The 22,310-nt window shown below is 44.4% G+C and overlaps 3 long non-coding RNA genes across 5 annotated transcripts in view; 2 read left to right on the top strand and 1 right to left on the bottom strand.

The window, feature by feature from the left end:
- LOC135970823 (uncharacterized) overlaps nucleotides 1-930 on the bottom strand; it is a 28,115-nt gene extending 27,185 nt beyond the window's left edge. For all 3 annotated transcript variants that reach the window (XR_010586673.1, XR_010586674.1, XR_012435297.1), the window contains exon 1: nucleotides 789-930. This is a non-coding gene — a long non-coding RNA (uncharacterized lncRNA). The remainder of the gene's footprint in view (nucleotides 1-788) is intronic.
- LOC141410346 (uncharacterized) overlaps nucleotides 1-18,805 on the top strand; it is a 97,131-nt gene extending 78,326 nt beyond the window's left edge. The window contains exon 2 of the long non-coding RNA XR_012435164.1: nucleotides 18,172-18,805. This is a non-coding gene — a long non-coding RNA (uncharacterized lncRNA). The remainder of the gene's footprint in view (nucleotides 1-18,171) is intronic.
- Nucleotides 3,932-9,588, top strand: LOC135970824 (uncharacterized). Its single transcript, XR_010586675.1, has 3 exons — nucleotides 3,932-4,092; nucleotides 8,400-8,489; nucleotides 9,210-9,588. It is a non-coding gene; the product is annotated as an uncharacterized lncRNA (long non-coding RNA).
- Nucleotides 18,806-22,310: the final 3,505 nt, after the last annotated feature.

Raw genomic sequence — 22,310 nt, 5'->3', positions numbered from 1 at the left:
TTCAGCCACTGTGGAAAGCAGTTTGAAGATTTCTCAGAAAACATAAAACAGAACTACCATTTGACCCAGAAATCCCATTACTAGGTATATATCCAAAAGAAAATAAATCGTTCTTCCAAAAATGCACATGCACTTCGCAAGTTCATTGCAGCGCTATTCACAATAGCAAGGGCATGGAATTAACCTAGGTGTCCATTAATGGTGAACTGGATAAAGAACTGGTACATATACACCATGGAAACTATGCAGCCATAAAAAGAACAAAATCATGTCCTATATGAATCCTAGAAGAAAACCTAGGAAATCCAATGGATGCAGCTGAAGGCCATCAACCTCAACGAATTAACTCAGGAACAGAAATCCAAATACTGCGTGTTCTTACTTATAAGTAGGAGCTAAACATTGTGTACTCATGGACATAAAGATGGCAATGATAGATACTGGGAACTAGTACAGGTGGGAGGGAGGGAGGGGAGAAAGTGTTTGAAAACAAACTATTGGGTACTATATTCACTACCTGGGTGATGATATCACAGATCAATCATATCCCAAACCTCGGCATCACGCAGTATACCCATGTCACAAATGTGCACATGTACCCCCTGAATCTAAAATAAAAGCTGAAATTGTAAAGTGGAAGGTGAAATTATTTTCTCCTCTAGGAGCTTTTTCATAGCTTTGTTTTCAACCAGACTAGAAAGCTCTGGAGGAAAGAACGATTTCAGAAAACATCTTCTGTGTCTTTATGCTCTAGCAGAGATAGGATCCCCCATACCAGAAACACTGACCTCAACGTGCTCTGACCTCTGGCTCCACAACATGACCTCCTGATTACCCCACCGCCTGGCTTCCTTTCGTATCTCTTGCCTTCTGCTCACCTGCTGTGAGCCTTCTTTGAGTGCCTCTCCAAGAGTAGAAAAGCCAGGCTAGGAGGAGAAACAGAAACGCGGAAGTATTAGTAGATCGAAACAGAGAGAAGAGGGAGAAAATACGAGGAGGGGAAGCAGCCGCCAACAGTGGGGCCCTCCTCCCTCAGAGCCGCTCTCAGCCTCCACTCCCCTCACCTGCCTCTGGCCCTTAGACACCAGACGCTATCCTGGCCAACCCGTTGTGGAAGGACGTTCAGCCCTCACTGTCTATTTTCTGACCCACAGATGAAAGTGAAAAAGATGAATTTTGCTTTTTTTCTGGGATAGCTATAATCCCACAGTTTCTCTTTCCTCTAAGCCAGGGGGCATCAGAAAGATTTCTGCTGGCCACAGACGGAGCTGCTGCCCTGGCTGTTCTTGATTAGTCAGGGCTCCCAGTGAGAAGAGCCTCGGCTTCACAGGATCCTTATTTCACCACCCCACTCTCAGAAGAGGAGGCCTTCCCTCCACAGTCTCCTCCGGAATCGCAGATTCTAGAAAATAAAAAGAATTTCCTCCTCACAGAAGGCTTAGCCACCCCTGCTTCAGCTGGTTTCTACCACCAGTGCTAGGGCTTTTTCATGCTCAAGAGGTTGACTTTTTCACAGAGAACAATTCGACTCTTGTTTGGTGACCTGCAGGGTATCCCTTCTGGGACTGAGGGGTGACATCTAAAGCATGGCTCAGCCCCACTGCCTCTTGGTCTCTCAGGGATGGGTCACTCAGGGTAATGGCTCAGCCTCAGGACTGTAGCTCAGGCAAAGAGCGGCTGCCTCCAGCCAGGGACTGGGTGTGGATTCTGGAGTACGCCCGGTCTCAGGCTCTCAGCCCCTCGTTCCCCATCCAAGGAGAAAACTCTCCCAACCATAAAGACATGAGTTGCCTTGTTGCATTAAACCGCATTATAAAGAAATCCATTAGCCACTCTGAGCACTGCTCTCCTCTGGGGCCTCCCTTGCACAAAGATATTTTATCTTTTTAATGAATAAAACATGCTGATTTCCTAAAATTAAAAAGTGTGGTGGTAATGGAGAATTCTCAGGAAGGATTCTGAAACCTGTGCACTGTGGAGCAGAGGACTGAAAAACCCCGCTCTGCGGCTTCCTGTCTCTGCCGCTGAGTGATGCTCCTTCCCCAAAGGTCCTTGCCTCTTCCTTCCTAGAGTCCACTGCGCTTGCCTGCCTGACACGGCAGCCCACTAACGAGGGGACTGCGTTCACTGAAAACTCACTGACATGAGGCCAACCAAGTAATAGGAGAGAAAGCATACTAATTCATTCAATGTGTGTCCACGGAGGCTTCAGAATGAAGACCCCAAGACACGGGGGAGATTGTCTGTTTTTATGTTTAGGCTTAACAGAGTGTGGACAGCCAGGTAGGAGTCTGATTTGACAAAAGTGGGGATGGTCTAATATTAATAGACTGAGTCAGAAAACCCAGCAAGACCTGTCTAGATTCTTCTCGGCCTCTCTAAAGCATTCCTGCCTTCTGGGTGTGGGGCAGGGCCTCTCTGGAATGGGGGTCTTGTGACCCACAGTCAAACCAGGTAGGTCAGATACGTTCTTCATGGTCAGTTTTCACAGATAATATTTTCAGATTTTATGGCTGGCTTTGGGGAAAAGGGGTTCTGGTTTCTATAACCTGCCTCGAGAAAGAGGGATTCTAGTTTCAGTGGCTGACCTTAGGAGAAAACGGGACTGAGAGGAGGGCAGGAGAAGGTCAGAGAGAAACGTTTGCTTCTGAGGCTGCTGCTGAGGCCTTCCTTTTGGGGTACTGTTTTCTGAGCCCCAACAGAGCCATGCCCTACGCAGAAGGTGCTCAGGAAGTTTCTTCTTTTTTTTTTTTTTTTTTTTTTTTTTTTTTGAGACGGAGTCTCGCTCTGCCGCCCAGGCTGGAGTGCAGTGGCTGGATCTCAGCTCACTGCAAGCTCCGCCTCCCGGGTTCACGCCATTCTCCTGCCTCAGCCTCCCGAGTAGCTGGGACTACAGGCGCCGCCACCTCGCCCGGCTAGTTTTTTGTATTTTTTAGTAGAGACGGGGTTTCACCGTGTTAGCCAGGATGAGTCTTGATCTCCCGACCTCGTGATCTGCCCGTCTCGGCCTCCCAAAGTGCTGGGATTACAGGCTTGTGCCACCGCGCCCGGCCGGAAGTTTCTACCGTCCACATCAGGAGAGATGCAGAAGCACTGTGCCCTGTCTTCCTGCATTCTCCCTTCTGCATTCTTGTTGGCTCCAGCTTCTCCCTCTTTCCCAAAAGCCCCAACTAAGTGTGAACTGTAATAAATAGCTGTGGAGGCAGGCCAGCCCGAAAGCTAAGACCAGACTCTTACTACGTTCAGAAGACACGGCTCCCAGCTAGAGGCCACAGCCGTTTTCCCAGAAGTGTAAAGAGACAACTAAACCTGGCTGTCAATGCTTTGCCTTTGGAGGAGCTAGAAACACATGCTGGGAAGACACAAAGGGTTGTAGTTTTAGGAAAAAAGTAAAATAAAGTGCACAAAGCTGTGTAACTTTTGCCCTCCCTCCCCACCTCCTTGCATTTTGCTGGGTGTGGGAAAAGCAGGGAAGGAGCTCTACCCAACGTGTGGAGCTTGAGCAAGGCCAGCTACATCATTTGCAGGACATAGTGCAACGAAAACGTAAGGCTCCTTGTTCAAAAAGCAGGACAAAGCATAAAATTGAAAGCTTTTCACTTTCTTCTGCAGTCTTTCTCTCTCGCTCAACTTGTCATGGAGCTTTTTATTTGCTATTTAATGTTGTTCTAAGTAAAGAAAAATTAGAATTTAAAATTATTAGCCTGAATTTTACCATTCTATTTATATTGTGCAATGCCAGCTTTCAATGCAAATTTAAGAGCATTTAACTCATATGCAGAAGCCCTGACATTGCACAATTTGTATTTCATAGCTTGAGTGTGCATATGTATTTTGTCCTTTCCAGAACAGGGGAGATGCTGTCTTTATTTCCCTTTGTGACATATACACATTCTACTGACATTCTCTACCTTTGACTAACTGATGAGTTAAGGAAGGACTGAAGACAAAAGTCTCTCTCTTTCTCTTTCCTTCTATGTCACCATTTTCACTTAAGTGGTTGGTCAATACAAGGCATTAATACAAATGCTATGTGCAAATGGGACAGGAAGAAATGGCAACATGCATTATGCACACCTCTCCTCTGCTCAGGTGTGTGCACTACTTCACAAAAGACAAATTCAAATATAAAATGATTATGAATTTCAAGATGGTGACAGTAGAGCATTAAACCAATCTGTCCCCTGGCTGCAGCTTGGGAGGGGAAGCACCAAAGACCCACCCTACACATGGGCACAGGACAAGCTGGAGGAACAGCAGCTGGCTGCCCTTGGTCGTGATGGGCCCTACCTTAAAAATGGCTTGGAGGGGACCAACAAGGGTTTCAGCATTCAGAAAGAGGCCCACATATAAGCAGGCACATTGGCATCCCAGTTTGAATAGGCTGCCTGGAGGGGTGAGGGAAGGAGCAGCCACGGGCCGCCTGTGACCCAACTACGAAGAGTGAGGGAATCATCTGTCTCTCTCTGAAGACTTAAACTGGCTACAGACAGAGCTTGCAAGAGCATGGGGATTGAATTTGACCAGAAGTCACTAGATTAAACTGATTTACCCAAACATCACTGTTTGATACTGTCCGCTTGGTGGATCTTGGAATCAAATATTAAAATCAGTTGTACAAAGAAAGCTCTATTTCCACACACCTCCATTTTGTGGATGGTTGTAATTTGTGAAATTTTCCTCCTATAAACATCAGTTGAGCACTCACCGTGTCGCCAAGAACTATTTTAAACACTAGATACACATTTATCGTCGCATTTGAGAACACTTCTAGCATCCCGAAGGTTTGCTTCAAAGCACTTCCCCATTTTGTCATCGTACATGTATTTGGATGATTATTTTGACTAATGTCTGTCTTCCCAGCTAGACTGAGCTGCCTGAGGGCAGGGACCTTATAAGCCAGCCAGCCTTCCCCAGCAGCTTGCTAAATGCTGCATCAGTGGTGGTGCCGGGTGCACAATTGTTTAGGCCATGTGGTACGCAAGAGCAATGCATCTAAAAAGATAGTCTTCGCATTGAAGACACTGTAGGTTTCAGTTTGTATAATGACAGCTTTCTGGCAGGTGGGAGTAAAGTGTCTTACTCTAACATATTCAATGTAGTATGACAATTTCCCAGAAAATAGAAGTAAAATGTCTTGAGCAAGGGTGCCTTTTCTAACTTTCACAAAGACATTATTGAGAGTAGTGCATTGCCTGAGTGGCTAATCAAAACATCTCACTTCACCCTTAGTGACTGGCAGCTCTGTCCGATTAAGATGTTGCCACTAAAAACAAAAAAGTTTTTTATATATATGTATATATAAATGTATACATATGTATATATAAAAATGTGTCTATATATGTGTGTATATATACACACACACATATATATAATGTAGTATATACATGGTTTTTGTAGTATGTACATGGTTTTTGTAATATATACATTTATGAAGGAAACGTGATATATATACACACATACATATAAATTCCTTCATAAATACGAAAGGAACAGGCCATCCTGCATCAGCCATTTGGCTGCTTTCAAATACTGAAGACTCAGAGTATTTGATTTGCTTCAAGCTGAAATATAACTACATGAGCTCTCTCTCTCTCTTCCTCTCTCCTCTAATAAATAAGGAAAAAAGAAAGTCTTTTCTCACCAATTCTAACAACTGGCCTTACAGATGGGATTCATGCCCCCAAATGAATAAGTTCCAGGGTGGCAACATGCAGATTAATTAGGCAGGAAATCATCTCCCTGCAGCAGCCCGCTCCGCATTCTCTAACAAGACTAAAAATGATTTGTGCCACCTGTTTATGGCTCCAAGCATTTGCCTTGCTCCTTCATTGACTCTATTAAAAACTTTTTGATTATCTTGGTCCAACGGTCAACCTTTTGTTTGTTTGTTTCTTCGGAGTAAATAAATAGAGGTTCCACATCCTTGTGCCTGGAGAGCCATCTGGGTGAATCAGCAGCAAGTAGTTAGGCTTGAAATACCAGGAGTGTAAACATCACTCTCGGGTCTGACGTTACCTGCGAGACTCAAAATTTGTCTGATTCATAAAAACTCCATTGCACAGGTGTGTGGAGTAAACTTTCTTTCCCATTTATTTTAAGGACATTTTAGCTGTCAGGAGTCAGCAAGAGGGTGGCTTTGTTTTTTACAAGGCTGCAATATTTTTCATGGTTAGATGTTGAGAGGTCATTGCATGTGTGTGTATATACAGACACATTCCCCAGTTTGGACCTGAGTCATAATAAATTTATGTGCTATTTACACATGGCTCTAAATCATTTCACTAAGAGAAGCACACAGCACAGGAATTTAACTGTTCTTTCTGGTGCATAAATGACTACCTCTGTTAAAAAAAAAAAAAAAGAAAGAAAGAAAGAAAAAGAAAAAAGAAGGTAGGGAAAGGAAGTAGCAGCTTTCCCTGTCACCAGCGAACTAACGATGATAGCTTGTTCTTGTCTAGCACCGAGTGGAGTGCTCTCCCAAGTATGAGCTCATTTGATTGTCATGAAATCCCTGTGAAGTAGGAAGAACAGAAATTATTGGGCTTTTTTTTTTTTTTAAAAATAAATGGAGAAACTGATGCTTAGGAAAGAAACTGACCTTCTCAAGTTCGTGCAGTTTGTGAGTGTTCCAAAAAACAAACAAACAAACAAACAAACAAACCTAGACTCTGAGGATTATGCTATCCAGTAGTCCAGCAGTCCTTCTAATCTACGCTGCATTTGGAAGCCACTAAGTCTTACCATCCACTACAGGTTCATGCTCCTGTGTTTTGGACATTTTAGTATAATACTTAATTTCCTAAGCCTCAGGCAGTTACTGAAAAGTTATGCCCCATTGTGGATTTGGGCCTGGATAGGACTAAGCACCATCACAGATGGACGCAAGCATACTTATTACTGGACTCATGGAAGACATCACCATTCAGTTGCCTTTCTCATTGGCAAATGGCTCAGATCAGATCAAAAAAGAAGTTAGGTGAAGTCCTTGTGTCCTCAGAAAACACAAGCATGATTTGCTTCAGAACATACTGTTCTTTGATTCCAAGGGTGCCAAAAGAATAATCACTTGCGGCTGGGCGCGGTGGCTCACGCCTGTAATCCCAGCACTTTGGGAGGCTGAGGCGGGCGGATCACCTGAGGTCAGGAGTTCAAGACCAGCCTGACCAATATGATGACACCCCGTCTCTACTAAAAATACAAAAATTAGCCAGGCGTGGTGGCATGTGCCTGTAATCCCAGCTACTTGGGAGGCTGAGGCAGGAGAATCGCTTGAACCTGGAAGGCAGAGGTTGCAGTGAGCTGAGATTGCACCATTGCACTCCAGCCTGGGCAACAAGAGTGAAACTCCATCTAAAAAAAAAAAAAAAAAAAAAAAAGAAGAATCACTCGCTTTTCTTTAGCTTGCTTCTAACTCCTTCTGAAATTGGAATTCCCATTGAAGAATTCTTCTCAAGACAGTGATTTAAACAGCCTCTACTAATTGACCAGTGAAGGAAACAAAAAATATTTATATTTCTTTTATTTTTTATTTTTTTAAGACAGAGTATCACTCTTGCTCTATCTCCCAGGCTGGAATGCAATGGTATGATCTTGACTCACTGCAACCTCCACCTCCTGGGTTCAAGCGATTCTTCTGCCTCAGCCTCCCGAGTAGCTGGGATTACAGGTGCCCGCCACCACGCCCTCCTAATTTTTGTATTTTTAGTAGACAAGGGGTTTCACCATATTGGTCAGGCTGGTCTCGAACTCCTGACCTCAAGTGATCTACCCACCTTGACCTCCCAAAGTTCTGGAATTACAGGCATGAGCCACTGAGCCCAGCCAAATATACTTCTTTGGCATAATTTGATATGGCTATTCAGAGAGGCTGCAAGCACAAGAATAGCCTTGCAATTTCCTCCCTTTTGGGGGAAAAGGAGATTTGCATCTGTGGAGGAAATAAAGTGAAGTAACTAGGACATGTAAATAGGCCTTTTCTGAGGTAACCCCTTGTCCAGATCTAGGAAAGATTAACTGATGGGGAGAGAGAGAAAGAGAGAGAGTCAGACTCAGAGTCTGACACCTTTGAAGGTCTGACAGAGAAGCTGTTATTACAGGTTACTATCTATCTATTCTTTAAGGGTTGCTACCTGTGAGGTTTATCTGCATGACAAGACCATCCTCACTAGCCAGGCTAGTGGTCTTATGCTAGCCTTTTTCTCTTCTCTCCCTCTTGTAACCTGTCTTGCCATGCTCCAAGCCTCTATTTTTTCCGTAATCTCAGGATGGCATAAAAACTTCAATCATCAACCCCCGACCTTTAAGCCTCATATTTTGTGTATGATTCTCATGCCCATATGCATGTCAATAAATGTGTATGCCTTTTTTCTTTCATCTATTATCAATTTGTTTTATAGATTCAAATTATCGAAACTTCAGGGGAGAAATTTAAACTTTCCTACACCAGAATCAGCATGAGAGAAGAAGCTAGCTTCCACCCCAGCCAGGTATTTTTGAGGAAACTGTTTTTGATTACATTGGTTACTATATAGTCACTATATTATTTCATTCCTAATCAAGTCATGACAAGTGCTAACCACTACTCCTCATCACTAGAATCAGGACACTAACACGTGAAGCCTCTCAGGGCATAAAACTGGCCGAGCTCAGTGGTTCATACCTGTTATCCCAGCACTTTGGGAGGCCAAGGTGGGAGGATTGCTTGAGGCCAGGAGTTTGAGACTAGCCTTAGCAACATAGCAAGATCTCGTCTCTACAAAAAATAAAAATAAAAAATTAACCAGGTGTGGTGGTTCATGTGTGTAGTCCTAACTACTTGGGAGGCTGAGGATCACTTGAGCCCAGGAGGTCAAGGCTGCAGTGAACCATGACTGCACCACTGCACTCCAGAGCAAAGCCCTGTCTCAAAAAAAATTTTTTTTTTTAATTAAAAAATAAACCCTATCCAGACCTGCCACACCCTCTGCTGGGTGTGATTAGAAATCTATGCTGAGCCTGGACTATTGGTTTGCAAATGAATCTAAGACAGGCCATCTACCATCCCCCGGTAAGCCTCCACTGCTATAGCTGGAACTATAAAATGACGAAAGTAGCATACACTCTTCACATTATATGTAACTCAATATCTTAACCTCAAAATGTATTTTGAAGTTTCATTTTCTCTCTTCTTAATCTCAAGAAAACCTTTCTTCCTCTTTCTATTCCAGACACTCCCTTGCACCATATTTGCTTGTCTAATAATGCACTTGCTTAGAAGTTCCAGGGGCTAATCTTGAAATAAAGCAGGCATAGAGATCCAGTTGCGGAAGTCTCCCTCAACTAGAAATTGCCCCAAGGTGGTTAATCTACAACCCAACCATTGTCAAAATGGTTCCAGTCCACACTTCAGGTGGACAACAACTCAAGATAGCCATTGGAGAAAGATATGCCAGCCTCCATCCTGCACACTCCCACATGCTTTGCATACCAAGTTTCCCTTCTCAACCCCCTTCACTCAGTCTAAAAATTGGAGATGGTTCTTTGAGACCTAAGTCCAGCCATTCTTTTCAATGGCTAGCATTTGAATAAAACTGCTTTCCTCCATTCCATCTTGCTTCTCGTGTTTTGGCTTCCAAGCAGCAAGCAGCCAGGTCTGAGTTTGGTTAAACCTGGTCATTGCGTGTCAAGCTAAACTCTTTTAATTTTCTCATAGAACTATAGATATCTATTGTCTGTCTTCAAAAAAATAAGCTGCAAATCTCTACAATCTCTGTTAAAGGGAGGCTGGTGGACCTCTCCATGCCCGAAAGGGAAAGTGAGCATTCCCTGGTGGCTTCTTCCCTGGCTTGCTGCATATAACTCCAGGCCAGGATGCTCCCTCTGCAAGGAGGGTCTGAGACTTCTTCTTTCTTGAACAGGAGAGTGAGCACCTTCTGCACTTGCTTCCCCAGCTTGCTCCAGTGAAAATCCCAGCCCTGCTATCTCTCTGTAGAAAGAGGTTGGAGAACTGTACTGGCAAGAATGACAGCCCTCCCTGTGCCATCTTCCCTGGCTTACTCTAAAGTTGAAGTCTTGGAATCTGTCATTGGGAGGATGTTGGGGGACCTCTCCATGCCTGAAAGAGGGTGTGAGTACTCCCTGCACCTTCCTCTCTGGCTTGTTTCAGTGATAAGACCAGAAGTCTCCCCTTGCTAGGAAGGTGTGAAACTTCTGCTTGCTCAAACAGGAGAGTGGAAACTCCCCACACCTTCTTCCCTGGCTTGCTCCAGAAATGAATTCAAATCTGCAGACTCTCCCTGGAAGCAATTTCTGCATGCCCCAACTTTTACAGCTTTCACCTGAAGGACTAGCTCCTAAATCACCTCACTATGGGAGTTGACAGACTCTGCACTCCCGAGTGTCCTAGACCACTGAGAACAAAAAGGTGACTTTTAAACTTGTAAATGTTCAGCAGTCATCTCAAAGTGAGTAGTCTGATCAAGAGTACAAGCATCTGCTTCAGACTCTTTCCCTGATGTAGAGTAGAATGAGTGGAGATAAACTCTAGCTCTCAGTTTCTCTGCAAAGGAAGAAGGAACTAGAACACACATCTAACACCCAAATGTCTCCATCTGCATCTCAAAGGACTGGCTTCTATCCCACCTCTCTTAAGACAATAGCACAACTTGACACATTAATTCCCTATTTTTTTAAAAAAAAAAAAAAAAACAGGGTCTCATGCTGTCACCCAAGCTGGAATGCAGTGGCATGATCATGGTCATCGCCCACTGCAACCTCAACCTCCCGGGCTCAGGTGATCCCCCCGCCTCAGCCCTGCAAGTAGCTAGGACTACAGGTGTGTGCCACCACGCCAACCTGACACTTTAATTTCTTGGAAGCCACTAAGAACAAAAACATCGGGTTGGGGACATGCACGAACAGTTTAGAGGCACCTGGAATGTCTGGCCAGGCAAATGGGGCAGGAGCAGCTCCCACAAGAGAGCAGTATAACAAGATTAGAGAAGGTAGTTTTTTAAATCTAATGTGCAGAGACCAATGCAGAGAGTGAAGGAAAATGAAAAAACAGGAAAATGAAGAAAACATGTTATGAATAAAACAACAAGATAAATCTCCAGAAACTGACTCAATGGAATGGAGATATGTGATTTACCTGACAGGGAATTCAAAAGGACAGTCATAAAGATGTTCACTAGGGTAAGAACAATGTGTGAAAAAACTGACAACTTCAACAGAGAGTTAGAAAAATGTTAAGGAAGAAGAAGAAGAAGAAGAAGAAGAAGAAGAAGAAGAAGAAGAAGAAGAAGAAGAAGCAGCAGCAGCAAACAAACCGAAATCATCGAGCTGAAGAATAACTGAATTCAAAAATTCAATAGAAGGCTTTAACAATGACTAGATCAAGCAGAAGAAAGAAGTAGTGAACATAAAGATGGGTTATAGAAAATCATATAATATGAGGAGAAAAAAGAATGAAAACAAGTGAAGACGACCTAAGGGACTATGGGACATCATCAGGTGGAATGACATGTGCATTATCAGAGTATCAAAAGATGAGGAGAAAGAGAAAGGGACAGAGCACATATTCAAACAAATAATGGCAAAAACTTCCTACTTCTGGGGAAGGAAATAAAAACCTAAATCCAATAAACTCAACATACACCTAATAGAATGAGTCCAAAGAGACTCACATCAAGACACATAAAGACAAAGAGAGAATATTGAAAGCTGCAAGAGAAAAGTGACAGTTACTGTCAGGCTTCTGAGCCCAAGCCTGCATGTATACATCCAGATGGCCTGAAGTAACTGAAGAATCACAAAAGAAAGTGAAAATGGCCAATTTCTGCCTTAACTGATGACATTACCTTGTGAAATTCCTCCTGGCTCAGAAGCTCCCCCGCTGAGCACCTTGTGACCTGCCCCTGCCCTAACCGCCAGAGAACAACCCCCTTTGACTGTAATTTTCCACTACCTACTCAAATCCTATAAAATGGCCCCACCCCTATCTCCCTTCCCTGACTCCTTTTTTGGACTCAGCCCACCTGCACCCAGGTGAAATACGAAGCCTTGTTGCTCACACAAAGCCTGTTTGGTGGTCTCTTCACACAGACACACACGACAGTTACATATAAGGAGACTCTAACAAGACTCTCTGAGGGTTTTCAGCAGAAATCCTGCAGGCCAGAAAGGAATGGGATGATATATTCAAAAAGCTGAAAGATTAGAAAACAAATAAGCCTGCCAACCAAGAATACTATACTTGGAAATCCCACTCTTCAAAAATGAAAAGGAGATAATCACTTTCTCAGACTTAAAAAGGGGGAGAGTTGCTAAGTAGTAACATAAAAATATATAAAAATATAAACTCATTGGTAAAAGTAAATATATGGTCAAACTCAGAACACTCATACTATAATAGTCATCTGAAAATCAATTATGTCTCTAGGATGAAGGTTAAAAGACAACTATTAAAAACAACTATAGCTACAGTAATTTGTTCAGGGACACAAATTATAAAAGACACAAAATATGTGACCAAAAACAAATTAGGAGGGAGTAAAAGTGTAAAATTTGTGCAAGTGATCAAAATTATTATCAGCTTAAAATAACCTGTTATTAGTATAAGATGTTTTATGTTAGTCTCATGGTAACCACAAAGCAAAACCTTTAGTAAATACACAAAAGTTAAAAAGAATTTAAGACATACCACTACAGAAAATCGTCAAACCACAAGGAAAGAGAAAACAAAAGATCTACAAATCAACCAGAAAAAAATTTAACAAAATGGCAATCATAAGCTCTTACATGTCAATAACTACTTTGAATGTAAGTGGATTAAATTATCCAATCAAAAGATATTGAGTGGCTGAATGGATAAAAATATAAGGCCCAACTCTATGCTGCCCAGAAAAACTCATCTCACCTCTAGGGATACGAATAGACTGAAAGTGAAAGGATAGAAAAAGATATTCCATGAAGAAATAGAGTAGAAAGGTGGTTACCAGAGGCTAGGGGAGAGTGATAGAGATGGAAAAAGATGTTGATCAAAGGGTACAAAGTCTCAGGCTGGAGTAACAAGCTTTAGTGATCTATTGCACTGCATGGTGACCACAATTAATAATAATGTATTACATGTTTCAAAACTGCTAAAAGAATAGATTTTTAACATTTTCACCACAAAAAATAAGTTGGTGAGAAAATGGATATATTAATTGGCTTGACTGAGTCTTTCTAATACAGTGTATACATTGATCAAAACATCACATCATCACATTTTATCCCTTAAATATGCACAATTTTTTTGTCAATTAAAAATAAAAAGTAAAAAATAAACTATAAGCTCCTTGAAGGCAGTGAGAACTTTGTTATTTCCTGCACAAGAATAGTGCTAGACATGTGGCAGATGATAAATATTTGTTAACTGGCAAGAGCAGAAGAGGGAAGAATGCCTATTTGTGCCATGCAGGCTGGGAAGTGGATTCATTTCTAGGCAGGGATTTTATAGGGAATCACTAAATCTGGGACATTTGAGCTAATATTATATATGCCTGGGTTTTCAGAAATATTCTATCCATCTATTTTTTTTAATTTATTTTTATTCAGTCAGCAAGTATTGCCGAAACACTTATAATGTGCCCAGACATGTATGGTAAACACCTCTGATAGCAATGACTTGCGCATACCCTGAGAATGATCCCGTATGGCTAACACACCTGAATGTGTGTTTGGAGGGGATTCATTCCATATCTATGAGGAACAGCTGAGCCCCCAGCCCATCCTGTGGAACATGGACTGTACAGAGAATCAAGGCTCTGAGTTTAGGGTTGGATGAAGATTGCCAGGTGGAGACTGTTAGGGGAAGGGTGCTAAGTGAAAATGCTATATAAACTGCATGCTTTTTGCAAGTGGTTGTGGTTCTTCTGCCCAGCTTTCTGTCACTGGGCCATGCAGTTCTCCTGTCCAGGCTGCTGCCACTGGGCTGTGTGGTTCTTCAGTCCAGCCCACCACCACTGGACCAGCAGTTCTCCTGCCAGCCTGCCACCACTGGACTCTCTCCCCTGCATGTGAACCCCCAATAACCCCATATCTCAGTTGCTGTCTCTGGGTGTCTAATTTGTCCTCTTGAACCTGGTGCCATCCTCATTGGAGTTGATAGGGATTCAGCACAATTGGTGAGCTATCCAGAAGGCTGGAGAAAATCCTGTGAGCACCAACATGATGGGATCAGGGAAGGGGAATCCACAGCAGAAATTCTGAGCTGGCTGTCCACATCTATGTGGGACCTGAAAGCCACTATCCATGATGGATGGGGTCCAACATGTGAGCACAGGGATGCCCCAAAATTCTGAAGGATCTGGAAGAGTTGTTACAGGAGATGGATCTGACTAAACAAGGGTTAGATGCCCAAGTGGTGGCAGCTGCAATTGGCTGGTTGCTCTGCAGAGTAGCCACTGAAGCTCAGTTCACATTGCAGGCAAGTGTTTGTCAGTTACAGGATGAACCGCAATTGGAAAGAGATGCCAGGTTAGCTCAGGCTGAAACATTGGGGATCTTACTGTCCTGCAGGCACAGGATGACAAGATGGAGACCCTGGATTGTCAGGTAGCCCACTTGAACAGTCACCAGCTGCCACATCAATGAGTCTGAGCTATCATGACTAAATCCTCCTGAGACCCTAAGGCCTGAGACCCTGTGGAGAGCTCTAGTGGGGAGGAGAGTGAAGACTGGGATGAACTTTTAGAGGTTCCCATCCCCTCTGTGCATCTGATGGTCACCACCAAGATAAAAGCAAACCAAGTGTGCCCATAGCAGGTAGCCCTGCAGGACTTGCCTCTGCCTGGAAGACCACAGTGCACCACCATGTGGGACCACACAGCTGTGGAACTGGTGGAAATGGAAAATAGATTCAGGCAGAAAGGGAGAGAGGTGACTGTGGAGTGGCTTCTTTGTCTCTGGGACATGGGGGCAGAGGGTGTTGTATACTCCGTGAGTGAAATGGCATCCATTATAGACCACTGGGTCTCAAGGCAGCACCTCTGTGGTGCTGGTAATGTGGATCAGGCTGTGCCGTTGGCTGGGTGATTGTAGGCTGCAAGGCAGCTTTGCCAAGTATGGGAGATGTTCCCACATCTCCTTTGCAATGACAAACTGTGGAAGAATTGCAGGACATCCTCTAGGAATTAGGGATGAAGCATGTTGTCTATGCTGGGCATTACAGAGGTCCCAATGATGAGCTTTTCAGTGCTGGCATGAAAGATACCATCTTATAGTTGGCACCAGTCAATGGTATGGCACACTAGTGTCTATCCTGAGCCCCTTGGTAGCACAGCCAGTGTCTCTTGTGGCCCAAGACACTGAGTTGGAGGAAATGGTGGCAGGGGTGGGGTGCTACATGGGTGAAGGGTACACACTGCTGGAATGAAAGGAAAGGAAACAGCAATGGGGCCCATCACAGTGACCCACCATCAAATGTGGCACAACCTCTTAGGGGCAGGGACATCTGCTGTGAAAACAGATAAAAAGTCTAATGCTGTTCTGGTCAGACTGGGGCAGAAGCTCAAGTTGGAACAGCTCCACTAAGGAGCCTCAGGTGCATCCCACTGCCCCTCCTACAGAGAGATGGCAAGCACCAACCTCTTTAACTAGGATGCAGGCCAAAGCCCCAGGATCCCAATAAGAGCAATAATGACCAGGCTGTCCAGGGACCAGAGGCCACATGTAGAGCTATATTTTGGTCACCTAAAAATAACAAACTGTGCATGCCTCATGGATACTGGTGCCAATGCACTCTCATATATGGTGATATAGTTTGGATCTATATACCCACCAAATCTCATGTTGAAATGTAATCCTCAATGTTGTAGGTGGGGCCTGGGGGGAGGTTATTGGATCATGGAAGTGGATTTCTCATGAATGGTTTAGCACCATCCTCTTGGTACTGTCCTTGGCATCGTTGAGTTCTCATGGGATCTTGTTGTTTAAAAGTGTATGGCACCTGCCCCTCTCCTCTTGCTCCTGCGCCTGCCATGTGAGATATCTCACTCCCTGTTTGCCTTCTGCCATGATTGGAAGTTTCCTGAGGCCTCCTCAGAAGCAGAAGCTTCTATGCTTCCTATACTGCTTGCAGAACCATGAGCCAGTTAAACCTCTTTTCCTCATAAATTACCCAGTCTCAGGTATTTCTTTATAGCAATGTGAGAATGGACTAATACATATGGTAACATTCATGTGTTCCAAGGGCCTGTGATAACAATAGATGGTTATGGGGCCAGGGGGCCATGAAAGTCAAACAGGTTAAATTAGTATTACCAGTTGAGAGACTGCCACCAAAACCCTACTAATATACATAGCTCCAATCCCAGAATACATCTTGGGAATGGATATCTTATGAGCCCCCAAACAACTGCCAGGGAATTCTGACTGAGAGTTGGGGCAGTGAAGCATGTGATCAGGGGAACGTGAAATGGGCACCAGCACAGTTGCCAGCCCTGCAGCAAAAAGTAGTCCTGAAGCAATACCACCTGCCTTGGGGCAGAGGGATGTGATATAATCACAGGACTGTTGAGGAGTTGGCCTGGGTAGGCATTATAAGGCCAGTGCACAGCCCATACAGTATCACTGTATGGCTTGTGTGGAAGCCTGATGGACACAGAGAATGGCAGTGGATTACTGGAAACTAAATAAGGTGGTCTTCCCAGAGCGTATGCAGCTGTTCCTCCTCTGAGTATCATCTCCCTACAGATGAGGGTAGGAGAGGTACTTGGCCTGTACCATTTTGTTATCGATTTAGCCAGTGCCTTCTTAAGCATTCCCATTGCCCCAGAGCGTCAAGGCCAATTTGCATTCACCTGGGAAAGAGAATAATGGACCTTTACCATCTGCCCCAGAGATAGTTAACTTCTGAGTCTTTTTCCAGTTTACAAACTACAGCCCACACTCTGCTGTCTCAATCGGGTTGGTACAGACAAAGTCCAGGGTCTAGGCTTGGCAGTCAAATACTTGGATGTCATCTTGTTGGGTAAGACTAAAGTCATTCCATCTGCCGTTATGGATAGGGTGCAGGTCTACCCATGTCGTAGCACACCAAAGCAGCTGCAAATCTTCCTAGGCCTTCTATGGTCTTTTATTCCCCGTTTGGCCCAATGTCTTAGGCCCCCATACCACTTAGTCAAAAAGGGGGCCCACTGGGATGGGTCCACAAGGAAGGATGAGGCCTTTGAATAAACTAAAGTTGCAGTGAAACACAGGATGCGGGGACTCTTGTGCAGGTACAGCCTTGTGAATTGGATATAGCTGGTTACCCTGAGGGGTTTATGTAGGGCCTGTGGCAAGGGCAAGGAAATGAATATGTGCCTTTAGGATTCGGGTCCCAATTATGGCAGGAGGCTGAAGGTGGATGATAGCGTCATGGAGCAGTGGTTCTGCACTGCATATTGTGCCTTGCAACAGGTGGAGGACATTGCAGAGGGGGTCCCAGTGCTGGTGCTTGCCCAGTATCCCGTGGCAGGTTGGCTACAGGATACCTTCCAGAGACTGAGGTCTGGGAATCCCTGGATGCAGACTGTGGCCACATGGCATGCATGCCTCCAACAGGGGAGCACATTGACTGGTAGCCCCTTGAGCACTGAGCTCCATTCAGTGCTTGGCCCTGCCACCTGAGCTGAAGCAGTCTTTGACAGACGCTGCTGGACCTCCATAGATTCCCACATACAGGAGGGACAGGACCCCATTCCTAACATGACTTTGCACTAGCATGGAATTGGAGACAACCTGCTATTGCCCTTGCCTCAGGACCTACCGTCTAGGGAGCACATCATTATGTGGCTCTAGAAATGACAAATTAGCCCATGATGGTTCACTTTTCCCACTCCATGGGGGAAGGGACTGGAACAGGATACACAGGTCACACCTATTTTGCACCCTATTCCCTCTTGTACTTCTAGAATGGTGAGTCCTGGTCCTTCCTTGGGCAAGGGGACGATTACCCTCTTACTGTGAAACATTGGGTCCCTGGTGTCTTGCTCCGGCCTCCCACCACATGTCGCAGAGGGGAGCCAATCCATTGATATTGTAAACCAGGTACCAGGTCCTTGCCAAGGGCAGTGCCCTTTCAATGACACGACTTCCTGTGTCTTGTTAAATGGTTATGACTTGCCCTTTTTTGTACCCACTAAACATCTCATCTTATGCCCATAGATGATGTGCAGCAAACCTCTTCACCAACTGGGCACAGATGGTGGCCTCTCTCCAGAACAAAACAGATTGTTGGGTCTGTGGAGAGCCAGCCCCTCTCCTCCACAGTGGGACTGCTATGGGCATCCAGGATCAACTCTCAGCACACGGAAGGACTTTTTGTTTCTGTAGTTTGTATTGCAGCGTGGCATCTGGCCGCAATGTTCCTCTGCGTGCCTGGCCCCAGGGAAATTGCAGAAAAATAGATGATAAGAACATGAGGGCCATTCAAGGGCATTTTGGGGTGGAGCGTACAATAAATTCACCTGACAGCAGCGACTTCAGCATACCCTGAGAGTGACCCTGTATGGCAGATGCACCTGAATGTGTGTTAAGAAATTAATTCCTTATCTATGAAAAACATCTGAGCCCCCAGCCCAGCCTGTGAAACACTGGCCTTACAGAGGATTCAGGCCCTGAGTTTGGGGTTAAATGAAAATTGCCAGGTGGAGGTTTTTAGGGGGAGAGTCCAAAGTGAAAATACTGTATAAACTGCATGCTTTTTGCAAGTGGATGTGGTTCTTCTGCACAGATCTCCACCGCTGCACTCTCTCCCCTGTATGTAAGCTCCCAATAAAACGGCATGTCTCATTTGCTGGCTCTGGGTCCCTTCTTTGGCTTCTTAATCCTGGTGCCGTCCCCATTGAGGTTGATAGGGATTTAGCACAACAAGGCTTGGACTTTTTGGGGTGACCTCAGCCCATCTATCATAGATGGAAATGCCACCATAACATGAGAATGGACTCAGCCTCCCCAGGCTGATGTCTTGAATCGGGGGGAAAAAACTGAAGTCTTTGTGTCTTCGTAAACAACAAGTGTGCACTGGCCTCAAATGCTACTACCTTTTGGGTGAATATCTAGGGTGTCAAAAGAAGAATCACTTGCTTTGCTTCATTTTGTTTGTCCTTCCTTCTGAGATGCCTCTACTCTCACAACTGTTATTTAAGCTCAGAAATAGAAAGCACCTTTCTTAAGTTCCTCTCTTCTTTCCCACCTTGATTCCTAACTGGTAAGTTTCATGAGTTCTCTGCTTACCCCTACACACAAGGAGCCACTGCTCTGAAAGGGTCCAGCACTGTCCTGCCTAAATCTCTCTTCTCTTCCATATCCTCATTTATCCTTTGATGCTAATGGAGCAATCAGGATTGGAGAAATATTTTATATAAGGATATCTAGTGTAGCATTCACTTATACCAGCAAACCCCAGAAATAACATGAATATTTATCATTGGAAAAGTAGGTAATTAATTATGGTACTTACATAACATGGAACATTAAGTAAATTTTAAATAAGAGTATATAATGGCACAGAGAAATGCTCCTAATATAATGTTATGTGGGGGAAAAAATCAGATAAAAACTGATGAACCAGTTATGTAACTATATGTATAAATGTGTATACATGGAGAAATGGCTAGAAGCAAAATAAGGGTAATAATAGTTAACTTTCTTTTTTTTTGAGACAGAGTCTTACTCTGTTGCCCAGGCTGGAGTGCAGTGGCGCAATCTTGGCTCACTACAACCTCTGTTGCCCAGGTTCAAGCAATTCTCTTGCCTCAGCCTCCCAAGTAGCTGGGAATACAGACACCTGCCACTGCACCAGGCTCATTTTTGTAGTTTTAGTAGAGACGGGGTTTCACCATCTTGACCAGGCTGGTCTTGAACTCCTGACCTCGTGATCCACCTGCCTCGGCCTCCCAAAGTGCTGGGATTACAGGCGTGAGCCATCATGCTTGGCCCAGTTAACTTTCAGTGTGAGATTTTGTGGGGGTTGGTTTCTTGTTCACACTTTTTGTAGTTTTCTAAATTTTCTACATGAAACATAGTATTTTATAATCACACAAAAAGCAGCACACATTGAGAAGGTGTGTGTATATCAGTCACGGTTTATGATAAGAAAATAAACATCTCAATAGGTCAGTGGTTCTCAAACTCTAGTTTACATCAGAATCGCCTGTAGGGTTTGTTAACCTGGATTGCTTGGCACCATCCCTAGGGCTTTTGATTCAGTAGGTCTGGTATGGGGCCCAATAATGTGCATTTCTAACAGGTTCCCGGATGATGATGATGACGATGATAATGCTGGTCCAGGGCCAGTCTTTGAGAACCATTACTCTAAGTATTTTATGCATAAAGGCTGACTTTTAAGCAATGCAGGAAGAGGATAAAATGTCAGCAAAATTATTGGCTGTGCTACAGGAAGGTAATTTAGAGGAGTTGCCACTAGTTTTCAGGTTACACCACTGTAACCTGAAACCTGTAACCTGTAATCTCATGATCCAGAGATTATGAAGTTGGGATATACTAATATCTCAGGGTCAGAAAACTGCAGGAAAACTCTGCTGGCTTCATAGCTGCCTCTTGGCCCTGAAGTTGTGACTGACAGTAGAATATGGAGTCTGCTACAAAAACTCATATCCAGTACAGCCCATATCTTTGCCATACCTCTTCCTGCCAGAGGAAGAAGATCCTATTCTCTACCTTCCTGGAATCAAGGAAGCCTGAGAAATATGAACTCCAGGTTTCCAGCCCCTGAGATACGAAGAAGGGTATACGTGCAATTGCTGATGAATGCTGATTGACAGGAAACAATATCTAGCAGAGAGGAAGACAGACAGAAACAGAGAGAGAAAGGGAAGGAAATGGAAAGGAAAGGGAAGAGAAGAAAAAGGAGGGAAAGAAAGAGAAGAGAGCTAAGGGGGCAACAGGAGAGAGAGAGAGAAGAAAGAAGTGCATGTCACATTTGGGTGCAGAATTCTGTGAAATCACCAGCTTCAATGGGAACTGACAGGGGTTAGGGTTGGTGTGGGGAGCAAGCCAATGGTTGCATCAGGCTAATAGCACAGAATTCATTCAGTTCTACATGCAAAAAGGTGCACTGGAATCCGATCTAAAATATGCTAACAGAGAGGTCAACATTAGCTCCGACCAGGACAAGACAAACATTCTCACCTGAAATTTGTGATTGGAATAACTAAATTTTGTGATTCCTCCTGTTAATTTCCATCCTAGGCCTAAAGTGATACAGTTTAGGTAGGGAGATAAAAAGTGCTCTCAGAACTGTAAAACACTACATAAATGTGGAGAACCATCACCTTTCTTTTTTATTTTAAGGTGGCCATCTAAGAACAGCTACTGAATTATCTGAAAAGCAGGGACAGGACTTCTCCCTAAAAGCCTCTGAGAAGCTAAAAAAAAGGCAAAGGAAGTCAGGAAGGTCTTGGATTCCCTTGGCCTCCTCCTCATCCCTTGCAGTTGTCTCCATGGAGAGTCTTGCTTTGCTGCACAGCCACCCATAGGAAGAACTGTGCCACACCACAGGCTGATTGGAATTGCTCTGTAACTCTACACTGATAGGCAGTAAACCCTGTTGCTTTCTCTTTTTTCTTCAGAACAGTCCACTGAAGTAACGGGTCCTCAAACGGATGAGCAGGAAGCTTCCAGTCAGGATTCTCAGGGCAGCTTAGGGCTGGGGAACCATGTTCTGAGAAGCATTGAGGTATGGGAATGCCTGGGAAATTAGGGGAGATACAAAGAACAAAAGAACAAGAGGAAGCCTGGAGTGTTCTCAAAGAAAGCAGGACAGGAAGTTCTCAAAGCCAAACGATGAAGTAGGTGGAACATTCCCTTACATGATTGAGCAAGGAGACAGATTCAGGCTTGGGGAGGATGGCAGTGGGATTCTCAGGTGTATTTCCCTAGGTGTTTCTCCACACTGCCCATCTTCTGTTCTCTCCAACATCTGTGATTCAAGCTAACTCCCACTTTTGAAGCCAGAGGTCTGCTGAAGCTAACGAGGCAGTGGTAATGACTGAAGAGGACCGTGATGAGAAGGGCCAATCGCCCAAGGCTCAGGGCAGTCTGCGGCCTCTCCTGTGACAGTCCCCACCTGTTTAGCATCATGGAAATGCCAGCACCTTACAGCCTTTCTCTGGGCAAGGCAGCACCTCAACCTGCCAGAGACTCCACAGAAATCCTCCCTTCTCCCTTTCACATCTTGCTTTGCTGTTGTCATTTGCTTTACTTTGCTTTGTTTACTGAATGGCCCTTGCTGGTCTCTAGCAGCAAAGCAAGGCTGCTCTCCTCCACTCCCCCTGTTCCTC

This window comes from Macaca fascicularis, chromosome 5 (assembly GCF_037993035.2).
Source record: "Macaca fascicularis isolate 582-1 chromosome 5, T2T-MFA8v1.1".
Lineage (NCBI taxonomy): Eukaryota > Metazoa > Chordata > Mammalia > Primates > Cercopithecidae > Macaca > Macaca fascicularis.
The sequence above is the reverse complement of the archived record's forward strand: the minus strand, read 5'-3'. Positions and strand labels throughout refer to the sequence as shown.